The sequence below is a fragment of the Lissotriton vulgaris genome, chromosome 6 (genome assembly GCF_964263255.1).
Source record: "Lissotriton vulgaris chromosome 6, aLisVul1.2, whole genome shotgun sequence".
In the NCBI taxonomy this organism is placed as follows: Eukaryota; Metazoa; Chordata; class Amphibia; order Caudata; family Salamandridae; genus Lissotriton; species Lissotriton vulgaris.
Genome location: NC_141694.1, coordinates 548,645,999 through 548,659,739, shown reverse-complemented (window position 1 = coordinate 548,659,739; position 13,741 = coordinate 548,645,999).

Sequence of the window (13,741 nt, the reverse complement as noted above, 5' to 3'; positions counted from 1 at the left end):
TTTGCATAGTTATACATTAATTCTGATTTTCATTATTGAGAGTCTTTTGGTGTTTAATCTCGGGATCATGACCATTTATGAAATTTAGATAAAGAGTTTAAAACTTCCTGAGTCTGTGGTTATTATATGAGTGCAAATGCTATTGTTTATCGAACTATCCTAAAACTAACTCCCTGATCCAATAGGTTGCAGATACCAGAGACAAGGACTTTGTAAGTCAATGGTATAGGACCTAGTAGGGAAAAAATATCTGGTAGTAGAGCGAAGGTTACCTGATCAAGTAAATGATTTATTGATTATAGGCCCAGGTGAGTATGATAAAATTATAGTCGGGTGACTTGCGCGCTCTATCCGTATATTCTTTTGGTAGCAGAGGTAAGGTTAGGGTTTAGTTAAAGATAGGTAGTTAGTTAGTTGGTTATGATATTACTGTTGATCTATCAAATGTGATATTATTGAAATTTGATTGATTCTGTTGATGGTGTATTGATTTTATTAATTAACCAAAATTGTACGTACCTGTTATATGTTTTGTCTGGAGTCCCCGGTGCGCAGAATAGCGGGTGGTAAACGGAAGCCACACTGCAGTGAGGTCACTTACATAGAGGAAGTTAGTGCACGGTTAGGTAAAACCGGAAGCACTATTTAGGGTTTTCTGTATGAATGTGTGAATAAATGATAGTAAAGAGTTCGCTAGCAAATCTTTTAGTGTGATATCAACTGGAAAGGGTCACACGGAAGGATTAGCAGGTTCATCTGAGCTTGATTGATAGCAAAGGGGTTCGCTAGTGAAACTTTGGTCTTAGTATATATCCTGGAGTAGATAAGTCTAAAAGAGTAAAAGGTTCTCTAATGCTTGCATGAAGTGTAGGCGGAAGGGATCTACTCATATTATATGAAGAGTAAAGGGAAGGGATTTACTTGTAGTAAATTAAATTTATCTTTCCTTTGAATTAGTCACTCAGGTACAGTGGCAAATGTTTTTACGTTGTTGAATAATAAAATCTGCACTTTAAAGAGAAAAAGAAAAGGTTTTCGTATTGCCTTGCAAAGGAGGGAGTCAGTCGCGGTGCTGCGCTGACGTCAATCAGAGCCGCGCTGGTATTGGTTGAAACAGCGGGCGTGTAGCTGAGATAGTAATTGTAAAGGAGGGGTGAGCACAGGAGCGTGGGAAATCGTCTTACGAGAAAAGCTGCGCACTCATTGGTTAGTGTTATTTGAAACTACAGTGTTTATTGGTTGAAGAAAAATAAGAAATGCACTGGTATTGGAAGCACTTTAAGTAAACAAACGAGTATACCTGAAAAACAAGAAACCTGGGGAAAATATATGTGACAGATAGGTCCATTTGACGGAAACAGACCTGATAGGAGATAATTAGGTTTTGCTAGAGAACAGATGATGAGAGGCAGACCTTATACTATGTACAGAGGTGGAAGAAAAATGTTGTTTGTTAATAAAGTTAAGAATTTCTTTAAAAAGGATGAGCCAATTAAAACTAGAGAAGGAATTATCATTCCACCACCGAATACTCCCGCATCATATATGATGTTTGACAGAGGCTACCACACTTGTGTATGGTTAGAAAATTGGGTGGAATACACCAAAGGTGATGGAGTTTTGGCATTTCCCCAAAATGGTACTTTTAATGGCAGAGTTCTGTTCAATTTAAGGACACGTATGAATGAGTTAAATCCCAGACCTAGATTAACGCAGTATGAGGCATTAGAAGAATGGGAGATTGAGGCTTTTGAGCGAGACAGACCCAGAAGTGACAAAGGGTTGAGTAAATTCTACCCTAAGTATCCACGAGAAACTAGAGATAAACAAATGAAACAATGGCGACAGAACATGATAGTGGAAGGATTATATCCTGTGTTAACTTTAGAAGAACCTACTGGAAGTAAAAGGACTGTGAAAACAAAACATTTAATGAGTAGTGGTGAGTCAGATGATGATTATTTGGAGGGTTTATTAATGAAGAATCCACCTCCTTATAATGAGGAACCCAGCACAGTAAATCCAAATGCACTGTTTCTGAAACGATCTCTGATTCCGCAAGTGGTACATGAGACTTCAATAGAAAAGGTATTACAAGATAGAGAAAGAGAAGCATTAAATAAACAGAGAAGTGAATTAATTCAGAAAATCTCATAGTTAAATACAAGTCCCGAAGCTCTGGCAATACCGGTAACTATTGGCCCAGTTGTTCCTTTGTATGGAGGCAAACAAGCTAGTCCAAAAACCCCTGTTTTGACTACATCGGTAGTACAGCCAAGAAAAGAACCTTTGATAAGAGATGATCAGGAAAGTGAATGTGAATCAGTAATCTCTTTAATGGATTTACCAATAAGAGAACCAGAAAGTAGTTTGATTAGGAAAATCAACCTCAAAATTCGAGAGAAGTACAGATGGAAACATCCTCAGGTACAAGAAGTGCCACAGTAGTGACCCCAGAGGAAATAGAAAGATGGACACGAGAAATAGAGAAAACAAAATCACAACCAAGCCATTAGATATATATAAATTAAGAATTGAATTAGAGGAAATGATGGCTGGAAATGTGGGATTTGAAAGGATAAATACATTTAGTGAAGATAAATTATTATTTATATGTAAAAGTATTACCAGAAATACAAAAGTGTTTCATGAAAAATTAATGGACACAGCAGCTAGTATGGGAATTGATATTGGCAAATCTAAAGTATTACAAAAACCATATCGAGTTGAATTTTACGACAAAGATTTAGAAAATATGAATGTGTCAGGTTAAAAGGTACAAATCAGAGAGCTGATGACATTATTGCAAAAATGGGAAGAACTAGAAAAATGGAAAACTAGATGGGCAAAGAAAAAGGAAGAGGTTCGAGCAAGACAAATTGCTTCTGAATATGTATTAAAAGAGACAGAAAAAGTGGAAAAGTTAAGTCCTATGAGAGAAGTATCAGGTGGCGGTTATGAGCATGTTCCATGGTCCCGACAGGATATTTTGTCATTTATAAATGATTTCCCAAAACTTCGTGAGAAACCTGTAGAATGGTACAGACAAGTCGAGAGATTTGTGAAGGTTTCAAAATGTCTTTTGCAAGATTTAGATGGATTATTTGACATTGTTGTACCTGTAGATTTCTGGACAGAATGTAAAATTGCTGTTGATTGGCCAAATGATGAGTACCCTAGAGACCCAAAGACAGGGGGTCCTTCTGAAGAAGTAATGAAAAAGTGCAACCAGGTATTACTCTACCTCAAAGGAAAGGTGCCCGCAAAAGAGACAGATTGGACTAAAATAGATAGAACTACTCAAAATAAAGATGATTCTGTGCATGCATATTATGAACGCTTATTGCAAGTATCCAAACGGTACAGTGGATTGGATAACATAGATATGAAAGATATGACGCATTTCATTTATCGATTTGTGTCAGGATTAAGACCAGAAATCAAGGGATTAAAGATCATAAAATTTGTTGGCAGGCAAAACCTATTGATGAGATCCTTAAGTATGCTAAATATTGCGAAGATGAGCTTGATAATAAACAAAAAGAGTTAAAAGAAAAAGTAATGTGGGCACAAGTAAAATTAGCAGAGCAACAAGAACTCCAGTTAAACCAATTAAATAGTAACCAGAATCAGAGTGATGGAAATGGAGGAAAGCAAAGGGGAAAATTCAATTGAGAGGAGGCAAAACGGAAATTCCCTTGTCATGGGTGTGGCAAGTTGGGGCACTGGAAGAACGAGTGTAAGGCGGTACAAAATGGTAATGTGCAAAATAATTATTTGAATCCGTAGATGCAGAATGAAGTGCCACGGAAGACACAGCAGCAGGTAATACAAAATCAGTTACCCCCCGCACGTATGCCAAATTACAGGAGCAAAGCACAACAGAGTGTGTATACCGCAAATTGGGAGGGAAGCGAAAGAAGAGATACAGCAACCTCACAATTTCTTTTGAGTGATACATTTTTCAGTGAAGATCCTTACTGACGGTGCCTGAGAGGGGAGGACGAGGAGTGCGTGCTTGGTGCCTCCTTGCCGGTAGACCAGTCAGGTATATATATTGAAGGAAAGGTTGAAGGAAATGATGTCACCTTTTTATTGGATACTGGTACTACCCGTTCTACTGTGAGAACAGCAGACGGTCCAAACCTACCCCTCTCGGGATAAGCGATCCAAGTAGTGGGCATTTCTAATAAACAAATTAGTACCGCAGTTACAAAACCAATGGAAGTTAGAATAGGGAATTTTAAAGAAATGCATAGATTTGTCATATGTGATTCAAGTCCAGTAAACTTGTTAGGTCGAGACCTGTTGTGCAAAATGAATTGCACTATTTTCTGCACCCCAAGTGGTGTTGAAATTCAAACCCTAGACGAAGATGGAGTTTATAAACTGATGTTAGCAAAACAAGAGGCAGAGACTAAAAAAGCTGACAATAGAAAACTTACTAGAAGAACTACAACAGACTGTAAAACCTAATGTATGGGATTTTACTGGAAAAGATGTAGGATTAATGGCAAATGTCGATACAATAAAAGTAACAGTAAAAGAAGGAGCAGTTTATACAAATACTTGACAGTACAAAATGAGCCCAGAAATGAAAGCAGGTGTTGCAGCAGAAATAAAACGTTTGGTTGAAGCAGGGATTTTACAATAAATAATGAGTAGTCCTTGTAATTCACCCATAATTGGTATAAAGAAACCAAGTGGCAAGTACAGGGTTGTACAAGACATCTGCAAAATCAACAAGATTGTTGTCCCATGTTGTCCAGTCGTGCCAAATCCTGCAGTGATTCTGTATCAGATACCGTGGGAGGCTGGATGGTTTACTGCCATTGACATGTCAAGCATTTTTCTCAATTCCATTACACCCAGATAGAAAATGTATTTTCTCATTTGAATTCGACAGTCATGTTTACGTCTGGAATCGTGTCCCTCAGAGGTACACAGAGAGTCCCTTGATTTGTAATCAGATTTTGAAAAAGTGCCTTGAGTCTTTGGTACTGCTGGACAGTCAGTCCTGGTCCAGTATATTGGCGACCTATTGGTGGCGTCTAAAACTCAAAATGATTGTGTTGTCGATACCATTGCTTTAGTGAATCATTTAGGTGAAGGAGGACATAAAGTGTCTCCGGAGAAATTACAATTCTGCACCACGTCAGTGAAATATCTGGGGCACCAGATAGGAAGAGGCGTCAGAAGGGTTACCTCAGAAAGAATCAGAATAATTAGAAACATGAATTTGCCTCAAACTCAGAAAGAGATCAGAATGTTTCTTGGAGTTATTGGATACTGCAGACAATGGATTGTGGGATTTGCAGTTCTAGCAAAGCCATTGATATAAACGACAAAGAAAAGAGCAAAAGACCCAGTAGAGTGGGATGATGAAAGCATGACTGCTTTTGTAAAATTACGAGAATGTCTGTGTACAGCACCAGCATTAGGGATGCCTGACTATTCAAAGGATTTTGCACTATTCTGTGACACACGAGATAATTGTGCACTTTTGCTTTTAACTCAAATTCAAGGTTTGATGAGACGTCCAGTGGCATATTTTTCTTCCACATTAGACCAGCCACAACCCGTGGAGGGAGTTTCGGTGGGGCGGAGAGGTGGGGCGGGGGCGGTGCTAAAAACTGGAGTATGGATAATTGAAGGTAAGTAAACAATTTAATTAATAAAACGAATTTCGTAGCGCGCCCTGCATCGCAAAATGTGATGCAGAGTGCGCTACGAAATTAATTTTATTAATTAAATTGTTTACTTACCTTCAATTATCCATACTCCGGTTTTTGCAACCCCCACCCCGCCTCTCTGCCCCACCGAAACACCCTCCATGGGCCGCGGCTGCATTAGACCCAGTGGCATTTGCCTTGCCCGGATGTCTGAAAGCAGTGTCTGCAACTTGCATGAGCCTAGAACAGAGTGAGTCCATTATTATGGGACATCCTGTAACCGTGTATGTTCCACATGCAGTTGAAATTTTGTTAACCCAAACTAAGACCAAGTATCTCACACCTAGTCGGCTGACTAAGTATGAGAGAATCCTTGTAGGTGCAGGAAATGTAACCATTGCCAGGTGTAATATTCTGAACCCAGCAACACTGCTACCTAACTCACATTTTGCAGAAGTAAAGGGAGAAACTGAGCATGACTGTATCGACTTGACTGAATATAGTACAAAGCCACATCCAGACATGAGAGAAGAGATGTTGATTGATTCAGAATATGAGCTATTTGTAGATTGCTCATGTATTAAACATGAGGAAGGAGGTCTAAGTGCTGCTTATGCCGTGTGCACACTGGGAGGTCCAATTGAAGCATCCTATTTGCCTGGAGTCAAGTCTGCACAAATAGCCGAATTGGTTGCATTAGCAAAGGCCTGCAAATTTGGGAAAAATTGGAAGGTAACCATATATACTGACAGCCAGTACGGTTACAGGGTTGTGCACGACTATGGCCAACTATGGATGCAAAGAGAGTTTCTGACTTCTTCAGGTACCCCCAATTAAGAATGGTCATTATGTAAAGAGTTTACTTGAAGCAATCCAGTTACCAAAAGAAGTGGCTGTGGTCAAGTGTGCTGCTCACAAATCTGGAAATGAAAAAGTGACAGCTGGTAACCAATATGCTAACCAGTTAGCCCAACATTGTGCAAAATATAAAATGGCTGTTAATAAGAAAGTTGAGGTGGGTGGGAACAGCTGCCAACTTATGCTGCTAGAAGGTGTGAACATGTGGGAGGAAGTGAGAGATTTGCAGAATGGAGCAGAACCAAAGGAAAAAGAAGAATGGAGGAAGGTAGGTTGTCAGAGAAGGGCTGAGGATGGTGTCATTGTATATCTTGATGGGAGGCCAGTGTTACCAGACTGTATGCTTGCTCCTATGGCTAGGATGGTTCATGGAGATTCTCATTTGGGAAGAGATGCTATGATACGTCTGTTCAGACAGTCATGGTTCAATTCGAAATTCAGAAACATAGCAGAGGTGCTTTGCCAGAGATGCCTGGTTTGTCAGCAAATTAATCCAGGAAAGATAACAATTGTGCTACCAGGAAAGATTGGAAAGGCAGAAGGTCCCTTTATACGATTACAGATTGATTCCAGTCAGTTACCCCCTTGTCGAGGATTAAAATACATCCTTGTTATTGTCTGCCTGTTATCAAAATGGGTGGAAGCTTACCCCACACGCAGAAATTAAGCATCCCGGTAGCCAAACTTCTACTTAGAGAGCTTATACCACGTTTCGGTTTTCCAGTAACAATTGAATCAGACCGAGGCTGCCATTTTAATAATGAAATAATTGGTCTAATTTGTGAAGCATTCAAAATTAAGCAAAAACTGCACTGTGCATATCGTCCAGAGGCTTCTGGAGTGGTAGAACAATTGAATGGCACAATCAAGTCAACACTGGGAAAGATGTATGAGTCTACCCGATTGGAGTGGCCAGATGCTTTGACACTTGTTCTGATATGACTCAGAAGTATTCCAGACAGGAACACATGCTTGAGTCCCCATGAAATACTGATTGGAAGAGCGATGAGGCAAGCATGGGTGCCAGGACACAAACTGATAAGTATATCTGATAATTTAGTGCTGGAGTACTGCAAAGAACTGGCTGACCGAGTGCGTTCTATCTCTCACCAGTGTGGGGAAGACGCTGTAGCCAGGCAAGCAACACCAGCACATAACCTGAACCCAGGTGACTGGGTAGTGCTAAAGAAACATACTCGAAAGTCTTGGCGTGCACCAAGGTGGGGAAAACCACGTCAAGTCATTTTAGTAACTACTACAGCTGTAAAGTGTGCAGGAGTTCCACACTGGATTCATGGCAGTCATACAAAAAGATTGACTGAACCGAATGAAACTGAGGCTGAAGGTTGTGCAGCTGAGGGTTCTCAAAATATCTATCCTGAAGTAGCTGAAGAGGAACAAACGAGTACCAATCAAGATGATTGGATTCCAGTAATCAACATTCCTGCAGAATATGTGCGAACCAGAAATCAAACTTATCTGGATAGACAAAGTGATAGTGAGGACAAGACTGGCTTAGAAGAGGGTTCTCAGATCTTAGAAATACAAGTCAAAAGTGATTCTGAGGAGGAGCAGATAGAGAAAGATCAGATAATCAACACTCCACCAAGAACTCCAGAGTCTGAAAAGGGACAGATAGTAATTAGGGCAGAGGCTGAAGCAGAAGGAAATCAAGGGTTCGAAGAGCTTGAGCAGGACCAGACAAGGGTAGAAAATTGTGTTCAGGAAGAAGAAGGTGAATCAAAAAAAAGTCAAACTCAGCCCATACCTGAACAAGGCCAGATTAGTACCAGGCAGAAGAACCAGAAGTAAGACCTGGACCTAGTCAGATAGAGAGGGATACGGAAGACAGCATTGAAATAGATGTGAGACAAGTAGCCTAGATTTGTCAAAAGACTGAGACTACATTTAAAAACAACTGATGAAGCACCTGAACAAGTGAATGAAATAACAAGTCAAGCTGACCAACCAGTGATACAAACAAGAAGGAGAAGTCCACGACTGAAGAGACTGAATAATAAATACAAAGGCCCTGAATGGACCTACATTGTGTTGGAAGATTTTGAAAACTTGGAAATGAGTGATGAAAGTGATGAAGAATTGATTGCTGATCAAACTGACGAAGAAGTGAGACCAACCTGAAATTCTCACAGGGTAAAAGGCTGTGCAAAAGTTACAAAGAGGAGTTGAAACTCCTTAGCCAAAAATGGCTGATCGTACTGTTAATGGAAGACCGAAAAGAAATTGTTTAAAAACATGCTGTAGATTATTTGTATGTAGTATAGCAATAGTATTCATAGTTTGGATATGAATGACAATAGCTATCCCTTACATAATGAGTAGAAATATGAAGAATGATACTAATAAGCAGCCACTAGTAGATATAGATGAGCTACAAACGACAGATACACCTGCAAGAATTGATACACAGGAGAAAGCACTTAGAGTTAGACAACAGAAGGTAGACTTAGAAGCATCAGATGAGGAAGAACCACATTATACTAGAATTAAAAAACAAACGAATTTAAATGTATTTGCAAACCTATTAGTACACTATGTAGAATCGATGGAAATAGAAGACTGTTATTTCTGTATGAAGTTACCTACTTCGATAGCCGAAGGTGTGACTTACCACCATTTGCCACTAACATATGGAATTTCATGTAGTGTTTTAGCTAGCTTATTTTATAAGAAAGGACCTTTGCAGTATTAATATTCTAATTCAGATGTGATATTTTCAGAACTCCCTATACGTAATAACCTAAATCCTGTACAAACTAAAAGTGATATGACACGTTATATGGGTGAATATTTTTCAACAATAGGTATAATAGATATGGGTGAATATTTTTTAACAATATGTACAATAGATATAGCTGAAGCACACAAGAATAATTTAACATGCTTATTACAAGAAAAAGAGAAAATATTTTTGAATATGGTTATGAAAAGCAGAGAGAATTTCCAATGAAAGGCTAATGATAAGAATCATAAAATTCCTAAATGGGCTGAAAGTGTAGGGTTCACCCCAAATGGTAAAACCTGTGTTTCCTGGAATTTATTTTATATGTGGAAACAAGGCTTATTACAAATTGCCAGATCACTGGTATGGGAGTTGGTATTTTCGAATAGTCTTACCAAAAATATATCATGTGGAAACAATCACTGGAAACAATGAAGAAACTATAAATTAATACGTAGCAAAAGAGCTAGTTTTGGTGAAATAAGTAGGTGATATATTTAGTGCATTGATACCTACAGTGGGAGTGGCTCTGAATACATACAGAATCTGTAAATTGTCAACAGTAGTGGATCGGTTGTCACCTGACACTGCTGGAGGGTTCTTAATGGTCAATACCGAGTTGGTTGTGATCAGATCAATGGTTTTACAAAATCGACTTGCTCTTGATACATTATTGCCAAAAGAGGCCGGAGTCTGTAGAATGTTGAAAGCGCAACATTGTTGCACTTACATACCTGACAAAAGTTTGGAAATTAAAAGGTATGTGAGGAATGTTACTAATTTGGAAAAAGAGCTTAAACCACTGGAGGTTGATAGTGCATGGAAGAGGCTTAACTACATAGGTAGTTGGCTTTCTAATGTTGGAAAACGTGTTGTGAGTAGAATACTGATACCAATGGTGGGAATAGGCTTATTAGTTTTAGGAATAATAATCTGTTGCAAATGTCGGAAGCATAAAAGGACATACTCCGTAAATAGGCGAGGAGTAAAGAAAAATATTGATGAACTTGAATTAGAAGAGATGAATGGGAAAATATACAAGATGAAAAATGTTCACAACAATAATGAAAAGAATAGAAATAGAAAGTTTGAAGAGATTGAGATGGGTGAATTGTGAGAAGTTGGCATCTGTTTCATTAATTTAGTGATGATATAAAATATCATCAAAGTGGGGATTGATGGAGCAAGGATTCGCACGTGAAGCGACTTGCTTGTATTCATGAACCTCGAATAACATTAATAGATTAACCAACATGTTTGTTTTACTAATATCACATTTTACATAACATTTGGGTTTCCGAGTCAAGCTTGCTTATGTGTTTTACTAACTGTAATACGCTTGCATCTAAGATGGCTGCTGCTACGCGAGGGTTTCTACTGCGCATGTGTCTGTCATACTCATGTGACATGACGTATTCTTTGCTTTGGAGGGAATCTGTTGCTTCTGCGCACTAGAACTAAGACGGCTGTTCTGTGTCCTCACATGCGAGAAGCTTGCACTGCTGATTTTGCTAAGCTGTTCGTTCTGCCTAATCCTAATGCTATAGTTAAATATAAAATAATGGGTATAGAGTAGAGATGCATGGTGTACAGTGAATTCATTTATTCTGTGTTATAAAACTGTTTCTTTTCCATTTCATGTTACACTCTGAAAACTGGCCTGACTTGTAATGCTGTACTCCATCTTTGTTGAAACTGCGACTGCGCGAAAATCTCAAGTCTCTGGAACAGTGACCTTTGGACTGCAGCCAAGGAGTTGACTGACTAGAAGATGCTTCTGGGAACATGAACTTGTGAACCTACATTTTTACAATGTTATAACAATCTATTTGTCAATAGAACATCCATTGTTGGGTGGAATAAAAACGTCATGAGAACCTAAAATTGATGGACGGGAATGAAAATTTGAATATGAGACGATAAAAGTCTCATTTTTAGTATGGTGTGATGACCTCTTCTCACTCTTTGACCAATCAAAATTGTGGATCCTTACACTTGCAAAATTTGGGGGGGGGGGTACACTGACCTGGAAAATAGTATAACTAGAGTAGGCTTAGCTAGTTAATTTGTCTGACTTGTCTGAATAGCTGACCTGTCTCTGACCCAACGCACTCAATAGGTGACTAAGAGCAGAGGCCTGCGGAGCACTCTGTCAGAAGATTTGCTGACCCAATCAGGGTTCTTGGAAGCTGAGGTGCTGGCGAAGCACTTTGTCGGTGAAATCGATAACCCAATCGGGGTTCTGACTGTTAGCTGCAGAGAGGGAGTAGCGCAGGCGTTGCAACTGAACTGCGGGTGCCGGTCTTAAGCTTTGGTGGTCCTGTCCTGATCCAAATCTGGTTTTCCTGTTCTGATTCTGATCTGCACCTGCTGGCCTACTGGCAACTGCAACTTTGGGGTTTCTGTCTTTCAACTGTCCCGTGGCCAGGGTTGGTCTTCACACCATTCTAGGTAAATATAAATCTGTGTGGGTTTGTCATCGTATATCTTGTTCCTTCTCTTTACCCTCCCTATACGTGAACGTTTTGATTATATATATATATATATATATATGTTCCTTTTCTTACCCCCCCATGGTTAAATCTTTCAAGAGAAATTCTTGAATAGTATGTTCCTTTTTTCTTACCCATCTAGTAGTAAATGATATATTCATTTCGATTTATTAGTGTGTTCCATTTTCTTACCTTCCCTATAGTTGCATGATTAAAAATTGATTTACATAGTGTGTTCCTTTTCTTACCTTCCCTTTAAATTTGACAGCTCATATTTGTTTGAGTATATAGCATGTTACCTTTTCTTACCTCCCCTTATTGTTAAATGATTAGTATAACATATCTTTTACATAGTTATACATTAATTCTGATTTTCATTATTGAGATTCTTTTGGTGTTTAATCTCTGGATCATGGCCATTTATGACATGTAGATAAAGAGTTTAAAACTTCCTGAGTCTGTGGTTATTATATGAGTGCAAATGCTATTGTTTATCGAACTATCTTAAAACTAACTCCCTGATCCAATAGGTTGCAGGTACCAGCGACAAGGATTTTGTAAGTCAATGGTATAGGACCTAGTAGAGAAAAAAATATCTGGTAGTAGAGCGAAGGTTACCTGATTAAGTAAATGAGGTATTGATTATGGGCCCAGGTGAATATGATAAAATTATAGTCGGTGACTTGCGCGCTCCATCACCCCTATCCTGGAGTGATTCCTATGGCAGCGGACTGTGTTACAAGTGTGTTCTTCAATTTTTCATGTACACATTTGCTGACTCTAATTTTAGACTGCCGGTTGCCCTTGATGTTTTGCACTTATGATGCTGTTATTTATTTATTGAACTTTGTCACTGGCAATGCTAATGATGCACTGCATTGTATGTGTACATGTTCTTCTGTTCCATGCTCTGAATGGCACATTCACATTGGCATGTACTTTATTTGCATTTGCAGAAGTTCCCAGAGGTTACAGCAACTAATGTGCTTATTGAATCAGATGCTTAATGTGGCCATGATGCTTATCTGTGATGATCTACTCTTGTCCTCTTCTATCTTTTGTCTGGTATGTACATTTGTAAACATGTCATATTTGGATGCTCTACATCAACAGCAGCTATTCATATTTACATGATGACTTGAGGGGTGGACAGGGTACATCATATATGTGTGTTCTATGTTGAAGAGTACACACCAGTGTAGATGTGTTATCATCTTGGGTAGGGATGGCTTCATAGTCACATGTATACATTAGAATGTGTACACTTACTCCTACGATGTGATTCTCTTGTCATTAGCAGAAGTATTTGTGTGTATGTCATGTGTATGATCTAGTTGATGAATGGCTGTTTCTTTACATGATCAGACACCTGCTGGAGTGCTTGGGCACATGTATGAGTTTTTTCCATAGTTATGTGTAGTGTGTCGGTGTGACTTTGCAGGCCTAGTGTACACCTACTTGTTGTCAATGGCATTTGAAAGTATGCTGAGTCTATACATGCAATGACTCTGTTGTGAATAGTGGGATCAGCCATGGCTCTTGCTTACCCTTGCTTACCTTTGTTCTCACTGTGCTGACTTGGTCTGGCAAACACATTAAATGTGACTGTTCACATTGATGTCACTTTGCACTTCATTTACTCCACTATGTGGTATTCAGAGTCATACCAGCTGCAAATAAAATAATTGAGGCATACACATTGTGAGTTACTGCTCTCTGTGTTTTGCTCTGTGCAGTCATCATCCTGTACTATGCTACTTTTTCACAATCTGTTATGTGCTATTTGAGTCTACTTGATTGCAGTCATGGTTGCCCATGTACAGTACAGAGGAGTTTCCTGCACAGTCCTCTAGTCAGGTTCCATGCATTTGTGATTGCCTCCATTGTGCAGCAGTAGGTGTGTACCTGTTTGCTGAGGTACCGCTACTTATTCTGAGTGTGAAGGGATCTGTGTGCTGTAATGATTTGTGATGTTC